We start from the raw sequence: 9,130 nt of genomic DNA on the forward strand, positions 1-9,130 counted from the left end.
AGATCAAAGAGAAAAACTTTTTGAATGTCTGCATTAAGAGTGATGCGAAAAATGTCGTTTCTTATTTCAATAAAAGTAAGGACCAGATTTGCTAGACTACTTGCTCTGTTACGGATGACTGTTTATTCGTCTTATAAGGTGTCAATTTTATTAGATTTGAATACTTAAGTAGGAATTTACACGGCTTAGCAGATAAGGCTGCCATACATTATAGAAATTCCAAGGTCATAGATGAATGAAATGACGATAATGTTCCCCACTTCCTTCCAAACTCCGTAATCCAAGTTTAAACTTAATGAATTCCTCTTTTCCAAGAAAAAAAAATGTATCTTAAATTTCTATTGGAAAAAACTGAGCGATTCCATGGTTTTGATTGACTTCGACTCTTGAGTTCCAATCAAGAGTAGTTGTTAGAGCACTGCTCGGTCGAACTCGCAAGCGTTGCTATCTCAAGCTTGTTTGTCAAGTTTAGTTGTTCAAAACTATATACTTGATTTCTAGTGTACTTATATCTATGTCTCGGATTAGGATAGAAGTGTGTAGTTGAGCTTTATACTTCTGATAAGTGCATATTTCACATATATTTGGTGTCAATTTCATGCTGTTATTTGTTGGTTTTCTTGCAAATTATTGTGTATTACGATGGTTTTCTCTTATCTTTGTTTTATTGGGTGAATCATCCAAAAGAAGTGAATTGGCACTTAATTGTGAAATAAAAGAAGCTATCTACAAGTGGAGAAGGTCCAAAGACCAAGTGGAACTCTTTCAAGTACAAGTTTTCTAGAGGACGAGAAGACGAAGGCAATGACGAAAGAACGGAGTCATTCTGAGTTCGTATGAAGAAGTTATGAGCAAAACAAGAACTTAGAAAACTAGAAGGGCAAAACGGTCATTTTAAAGGGAAAATGCTATTCGCACCCTCGTTGTTCGTTAAGAGGCATCTCATGTTAAGGGGCTGACATTTTCAAAGGAAGTCGATTTTTGTTCACTGGGGGCTATCAGATTCAAATGTTGTTAAGGGCACCCATTTATTATCTCAGGGCACTTCCTCTTCTCTATTCCTAAACAACACACATGCAATGACAGTCGGATCTTGATGATCATGATGATCACGATGGTGATGGATTTTTGCGGTAGTGATATTCGAATTTGAAGACATCACTGGGTTCCTGAAGATGATGGAGAGCTTGGGTATGAGCCTGATTTCAATTCAATGGGATCTAGAAAGTTCAGGGAGATGATGTTGCTGATGTTCGTGATGATTTCGATGTTGTTGGAGATGTTATGAGCTCCAGATGAACCAAGATAGGGAAGTCACAAGCAGAGAGGGTAGAGAACATGGCAGTAATAAAGACAATGGCTTGCTGCCTTTGATGAAGGAAGTGAAGATAAGGAGAACTAGAGCTCGGCAGGAAAGTGATGATGATCGAGATGAAGTTTACAGAGAAGTGAAATGAACTCGACAGTGGTTTCCGCCATTATTGAACGGAGCTCGAGCTAATGATGGGTTTATGTTCGAAAGAGAAGATGAAGATGGCAATAATGATGGTGAACGAGAATTGAGTTGTGGTACCCGCTGTTCACGGTGATTGACCGGAAATGGAGTTGTTCGTGCCTTGGTTGTGATTTTGGGTTGCTGGTGATGACAGTAGGATTAGTTGATGACAAGGACTTCTGTTAGAATATGGGAATCCAACTCGAAACCAATTGGCAATGAGTGAAGAGGCCCTAAGGATTATAAACCGCAGGATCTTAGATAATCCAGACAATGTGGGGCTACTAATATCAACACTCCCCCTCATATGTAGCCTCGTCGGGTCTAACACGTGGACAATAAATCGGGTGACGCAGAGTAAATGTGCGGTCAAATGACTCGACACAAATAGCCTGCTCTGATACCATGTTAGAATATGGGAATCCAACTCAAAACCAATTGGCAATGAGTGGAGAGGCCCAAAGGATTATAAACCGCAGGATCTTAGATTACCTAAATAATGTGAGACTAATAATCTCAACATGTTAGAATATGAGCATCCAACTCAAAACCAATTTGCAATGAGTGGAGAGGCCCAAAGGATTATAAACCGCATGATCTTAGATTACCCAAACAATGTGGCACTAATAATCTTAACACTCCCCATCACGTGTAGCCTCTTTGGATCTAACACGTGGACAGTAAATCGAGTGACACAGAGTAAAGGTGCGGTCAAATGACTCGACACAAATAGCCTGCTCTGATACCATGTTAGAGCATCAAACTCAAAACCAATTGGCAATTAGTGGAAAGGCCCTAAGGATTATAAACCGCAGGATCTTATATGACCAAGACAATGTGGGATTAATAATCTCAACAAATTATGCCATTTACGGGTGACAGATGATGACGTCATTAGCGGGATCTGCCCAGCACATGTAGCAAAAATAAAAGAGGAAGAAGATGTGTGGTGGGGCCAGGCTGCAGTAGTTTTCAGAAGGAAAAACACAAGTTTGACGCGTTTTGGAGGAAAGTGCAAATTTGGTACTAAATGGTGCATCGAAGAAGGATAAATCCGTGGTGTAGATGAAGACGTATGAGATCCCTAGGAGATCGAATGACGAGGAGACGTGTACACATTTCTTGGATGCTCTCCAATACACCGAACCGGATCTTGGATAAACTCAACCAACTTTCGTTCTCTATCTTGTAGACTATTTTGGATTTATTAGGGTTTTTAAAGGCTATAAATAGGAGTCAAAACCCAAAAGGAAAAATCACTTTTTCTTTTATTATTTTCTTTTGTAGCTAGAAGACAAAACAGAAAAAGAGAAATAAAGTTTTTTCTCATGGCTTTTCTTGTGAGCTTTTTTAGTTTCAATTTTTTTCTTTCTTCTTTATTTTATTCTTATTAATTTTTAGCTATGTCTAGCTAATTCTTTTATTGATTATGGATGATTTCAAAGTCCTGAATAAATGAAGTCTTAATTTCTAAAAACCAAGTTTATTTCAAGCTTTATTTTATTGTTGATTATTTTTATTGTTTTTAATGTTGAAGAATATTGAGGGGTTATTTAAAGTGATCAATTAAATTAACCAATCAATATTTCTTCTACTAGATTAGGGTTATGTGATACATGTAATTGTCACTTCAACTTTATATACAAGTAGTAAATCGTAAGAGCTGACAAAGGGATTCTGTTAAGCAATTGTGTATAAAGATGACACTGGTAAGCAGGCCGAGCCTATGTGTCTGATGCTAGGATCAACCTGATTCATAAAGTGTAAGGCAGCCGATTAATTTACACCTTGAGAGCTTATCTTGGTGGGTTAGTTGGATAAAAACTGGTAGTCGAGCACTTCCGTATCCAGTAACAACAGGAATCCGGAGGATAGCAGAGCTTATTGCTATTCTACAGTTGGTAACAATATAAGTTCAACAATAGATAAACTTGTATCTAATTACATTTCGATTCAGTGACGGCGAAGGATTCCCTAGTCGTCTTTCTTCTCATTGTTTACAACAAAGTTTTATTATTTTCTTTTATTAATTAGTTTAATTTAAAATCTAAAAAAAAAACCTTCCGGTTACTACTTAACAACTAAAAACTCATTGCTCTTCGTGGAAACGAACTCCTATCCATTATATTACCAATTAATTATGTGAAAAGAAGTTAATTAATTTGTTGTGTAAACGACGCGCATCAACTTCACAACGTTCACCAATTGAAGAAGAAGATCTACTGAAGACCTTGGAGGAACTTCATCAACAAAAGGTATGTGGAGACTAAAATTTATCTATCACTCAGAAGTCTATTTTATTATATCTTCTAATGAGACTAAGTCGTATAGCTATATAGACTTTTATATTACACACATTTGAAATTTCGAGCCGAGTTTATCTCATATATATAATTCTCAAACTACGTGTTGGAAGCTTTTAGCTTTAGCTAACTTCATCATCTACTTGACGAGCTTAGTTGTAGACAATTTATTTGTTGGAAACTAAATATTAAGTCAAGACGATCACTTGAAAATTACTTGAAGATAGTGGTATGTGTAAGATTACCATTGTTATCTTCTAAGGATGTTTCAATGATTAAATGAGAGTTTAAAACGACTACCAATGCCTGAATATAACACAGGTTTTATGCTTTGTATGCTAACTGTGAAATTCTAGTTCAGGCCCGAAACTCTTGTTTGCGAACTATGTTTGCGAACGGGTTTACCTGTGAAAAGGTCCGGAGTTGTTGTTCGCGTACTCTGTTTGCGAACGGCTAGACAAGGATAAGTCCGGAACTGTTGTTCACGTACTCTATTTGCGAACGGCATGACAAGGCCAAAGTATGGAATTTTCGTTCGCGTATTCTGTTTGTGAACACGGTGGTAAGGTTATAAAATCGGTAAGTATGAAATTGTTAGAGCATAGCTCGGTAGACCTCGCATGCGTTGTTATATCAAGCATGTTTGTTAATGTTAGTGATCAAAACTATGAGTCTTGATTTCTAGTCTATTATAGCTAAGTCTCGTACTAGGATAGAAAAGTGTAGTTGAGATCAAGGACTTCATAGCGATTCATCATACAACGACGAAGATCTACTCAAGGAAAACCGTGGAACTTCATCAACAAAAAGGTATGTGGAGACTTGAACTTATCTATCACTCAAAAGTCTATCTATTCTATCTCCTACTTCTTATGAGACAAAAAGTCGTATGCTATATAGACTGGATCATACACATTTGACATTTCGAGCTGAGTATTCACTACTTATCTTTTTCTCGAAATCGTGTGTTGGTAAAGCATTTCGCTTTGATCAAGTTTATCTTCACCTAGTGACGAAAGTCATGAAAAGTTTCAATTACTTTGAGAATTGCTCTGACGTGAAACGGTCTGTGAATAACGACTATATAACGTCCTCTGAGAATGTCTCAATGATTGGAATGAGAGTTTAGATTATATAACCATGTATTCCTTAATCCTAAGTTTTCGAACTTTGTTGATTGAGAGAAACCGGAGGAATTGGCTTTGCCAAGTCCACGAACTGACGGAAGTTCTCTTGCCGAGAATTTCTGCTGGGATTTTTTAAAAACTCGTTTGCGTGTTTAGTCCGCGAGCTCAGTCCGCGAACTGGCAGAAGTCTGTTTGCCGAGATTTTCTGCTGAGTTTGGAAAACTCTGTCGGTTGCCTTAAGTCCGCGAACTTGTTTGTGAGCTTAAGTGGTTATGATCTAAAGATGTTCCCTGAACATGAAACTTAAATTACTAAGGAATGCTTTATGCAAACCGTGGATATAAAGTTCATGAGCTGATTCATCAAATCGAATCATCTTTGTTTCAATTGTATCTTGTGTAGTTACATAAGATCTTATAAAAATTGAAAAACTCTCTAACTAGTTCATTTGAGTCAATTGAACTAATTATGGTGAAGAAGAACTAGGTTAATATGAAATGCTCATATGGTTAACCTTTTGGGTTACTATGTTGAACCAACATACACGTACATGTTTGGGCATGGTTTTCACAAACCCAATAAACGTCTACCCAAGTGTGTGTGACAAGCTAAGTTTTCGATCTAACGGTTGAGAAATATTAGCTTCAATCTAAATCAGGTTTTCATCTAACGGTGAATATGGATTCCTTTGTAACTAAGGCAAAACCCTGATTTGAAGGTTATATAAAGGAGACATCTAGCATTGTGAAAAACTAATCCCCACACGTCTGTGTGATACTAGTGCGCTCGCTAGAGTCGATTCTCCTTTAACCTTTGGTTTTCTTCTCTAAAACCAGGTTAACGACTTAAAGACTTCATTGGGATTGTGAAGCCATACCGATACTACTTTTATCGTAGTTGTGTGATTTGATCTTGCATATTCTATCGTACGAGTACAATCTTTGATTGGCTTGAGATCGTGAGAGTTCTCCGATAGGCAAGATAAAGAAGTCACAAACATCTTCGGCTCACTGTTTGTGATTCCTCGACAAACTGCTTGTGTAGTCAAGAATGATTGTTGAGAGGTGATTGATTAATCTATGCTGTTCTTCGAGAATATAAGACCGGATTATCAATTGGTTCCTGTTCACCTTGATTTTATATCTTAAGACGGAACAAAAACCTAGGGTTTTTCTGTGGGAGACAGATTTATCCTTTGATAGACTTTTTTGTGTGAGACAGATTTGTCTATTATCAAGTCTGCGATTTTGGGTTGCAGCAACTCTTAGTTGTGGGTGAGATCAACTAAGGGAATCAAGTGCGCGGTATCCTGCTTGGATCAGAGGCGTAGGAGTACATCTATACCTTGAATTAGTGGGAGACTGATTGGGGTTCAACTATAGTCCAGTCCGAAGTTATCTTGGAGTAGGCTAGTGTCTGTAGCGGCTTAATACAGTGTGTATTCAATCTGGACTAGGTCCCGGGGTTTTTCTGCATTTGCGGTTTCCTCGTTAAAAAAATTTCTGGTGTCTGTGTTATTTCTTTTCCGCATTATATTTTTTATATAATTGAAATAATACAGGTTGTGCGTTAAAGATCATCAATTGGAAATCCAACCTTTGGTTGTTGATTGATATTGATTGATCCTTGGACATTGGTCTTTGGTACCGTCCAAGTTATTCCTTGTGTTTGATTAAAGACTCGATATTGTTTTAGCTTGAGTAAATCAAAACAAGTGAGAGATTTTGACTCCTTGAGATACTTTAGTCTGGATTGAGTCTGACTGTCTAGTTGATTCTCTAGCAAAGTATTTCAGAGTTAGTCCATACAGATTGCTAAGCGAAATATTGGATGGTGTTGTTAGACCCCCGCTTTTTCAAAAATACATACTCATGAACTCAAGTTCGTTTGCGAACTAAAATCCCTGGAACTTTAATGGAATAAGGTATGTGAACTTGTTTTACAAACCGTGGCATTATATTCATGAATTGGTTCTAGTATAAGTACTTTGTACAATTACAAACCAAACCGATTTTGTTTCAAATGGTTCATATATTTTTCTATGAGATAGTGAACATTTGAACAAATCTCTTGATACACATTTAGATTAATTTGATTGTCAATCATGATTGATTGATCATCATAGTTGATCTAGGAGTGTTAGATGAATGTGCCTAAGTTATAAGTGTTCATATAGCTAACTTCGGTTAACTATTATTGAGCCAACAAGGTATACACGTTTGGGTACGGTTCATCCATATATAAATACAAGTATATTTCATTTATGTGTATCAAGCCGATACCATCTAACGGTGGAGGTTGATTTCTTAGTTTCTAAGCAGACTTAGATTGAATCTTAAATTAGGAGTTCATCTAACGGTGAATATAAATTTCTTTGTTACTAAGCTATCTTAGATTTGATTGTAAGCAACCCTGATTTGAAAGACTTATATAAGGGAGAACTCTATCATCTGGGAAACCTAATCCCCACACTCTCGTGTGTCCTAGTTAAAAACTAGAGGCGATTCTCCTTTAACTTAGGTTTTGCAAAACTATTATTAAGTTAACCACTTGAATACTTCATTTGAGATTCGTGAAGCCAGATCCAACTATTAATTTTCTCTGTAGTTGCGTATTATGATCTTACTTCTTCTATCGTGTTGAGTTTAATCATTTCTAAGATTTTCTCGAGATTTATCTCCGATAGGTAAGATATAAAAAGTAATCACAACAGTTTTTCGTCTCAGACTCTTGTGATTCCGCAATGACTTCTTCTGTTAATCGTAGGTTATTGTGAGGTGACTAATATTTATAGGCTGCTCTTTGGGAGTATAAGACCGGATTATTAGTTGAGTTTCCTCTTCACCTTGATTTATCGAAATACGGAAACAAAACCAGAATATACATATCTGTGGGAGACTGATTTATTTATAAGTCTTCCACTTTTGGTCGTAGCAACTCTTAGTTGTGGGTGAGATCAGCTAAGGGAATCAAGTGCGTAGAGTCCTGTTGGGATTCAAGAGGCGTAAGGAACGTGAATGTACCTTAATCGGTGTGAGACTTGGTTAGGGCTCAACTACATTCCAGTCTGAAGTTAACTTGTAGTATGCTAGAGTCTGTAGCGGCTTAATACAATGTGGTGTTCAAATCTAGACTAGGTCCCAGGGTTTTTCTGCATTTGCATTTCCTCGTTAACAAAATTTCTGGTGTCTCTGTTATTTCTTTTCCGCATTATATTTGTTTATACAGTTGAAATATCACAGGTTATGCGTAGTTCAATCATAGTTGATAAATCCGACCTTTTTTGTTGGATAGAACTTGATTGACACTTGGGCATTGGTTTTTGGTACCGTCCAAGTTATTCTCATATTAATCAGGCTCACGGATTTCTATCCAGTTGATTTACTGATTGTATTGAGAAAGAGATAAATCTCTTTGATATCTTTCTTGATTGAGTCTCACTTTTAAGTTGGTGCTCTTAGAATTATATTGGAGTTTATTCCATACAGAGATGTGGTTGTTGTACCCCTCGCGTTTTCAGTCTTTAAATCCGAAGATGGTTCTAAAGATCATGTCGATACTTTGATCTAGTGTGAGTGAATCTTATATCAGAAGAGAAGATTCTCAACAATAAACAAACTAGGTGCAATCAAAGTTTTAACAACCGTTAGTCAATCAAATCAATAATCGAAAACTAGTAACACTGCAATTATCTAGTTTCCCACCAACGGTACTCGTAGAGCTTCTTGATCCCACAGAAGTCTTTAAACGAGCGGTCGTAAGAGATTTCATCTAATTAGGGTACTTTCCTCTCCGAATAGACGGCTCCACCAGAAACAACATGAAATGAAGTTTGCTTGGCTCTTAGGATAGTTTGCAAGAAATGCAAACTCAAGTATTTATAGACCAAAGTTGTTTGTACAACAAGGAAATTCCAAAACCGAAAATGTTCTCAATTAAAGGACCTAATTTCGGTTTTCCTATTTCCACTTAAATGTCAAACCTATAATTCCGAAAACTCTCATAGAAAATTTCTATTATTAGTCTAGCACATTAACTAATAATATTTTCCAGAGGATATGCTATAATTGCTGGTAATTAAAACATATACAATGAAAATCATAATTAAATGCTTTTCAATTTTTCGGACCAGGGATCACCTTGAGTATCAAGGAATATCTTTGAAAAATAAATGATAAGAGTTATGTAATATTTGAACAATAAAT

The sequence above is a fragment of the Papaver somniferum genome, chromosome 10 (genome assembly GCF_003573695.1).
Source record: "Papaver somniferum cultivar HN1 chromosome 10, ASM357369v1, whole genome shotgun sequence".
NCBI classification, from domain to species: Eukaryota; Viridiplantae; Streptophyta; class Magnoliopsida; order Ranunculales; family Papaveraceae; genus Papaver; species Papaver somniferum.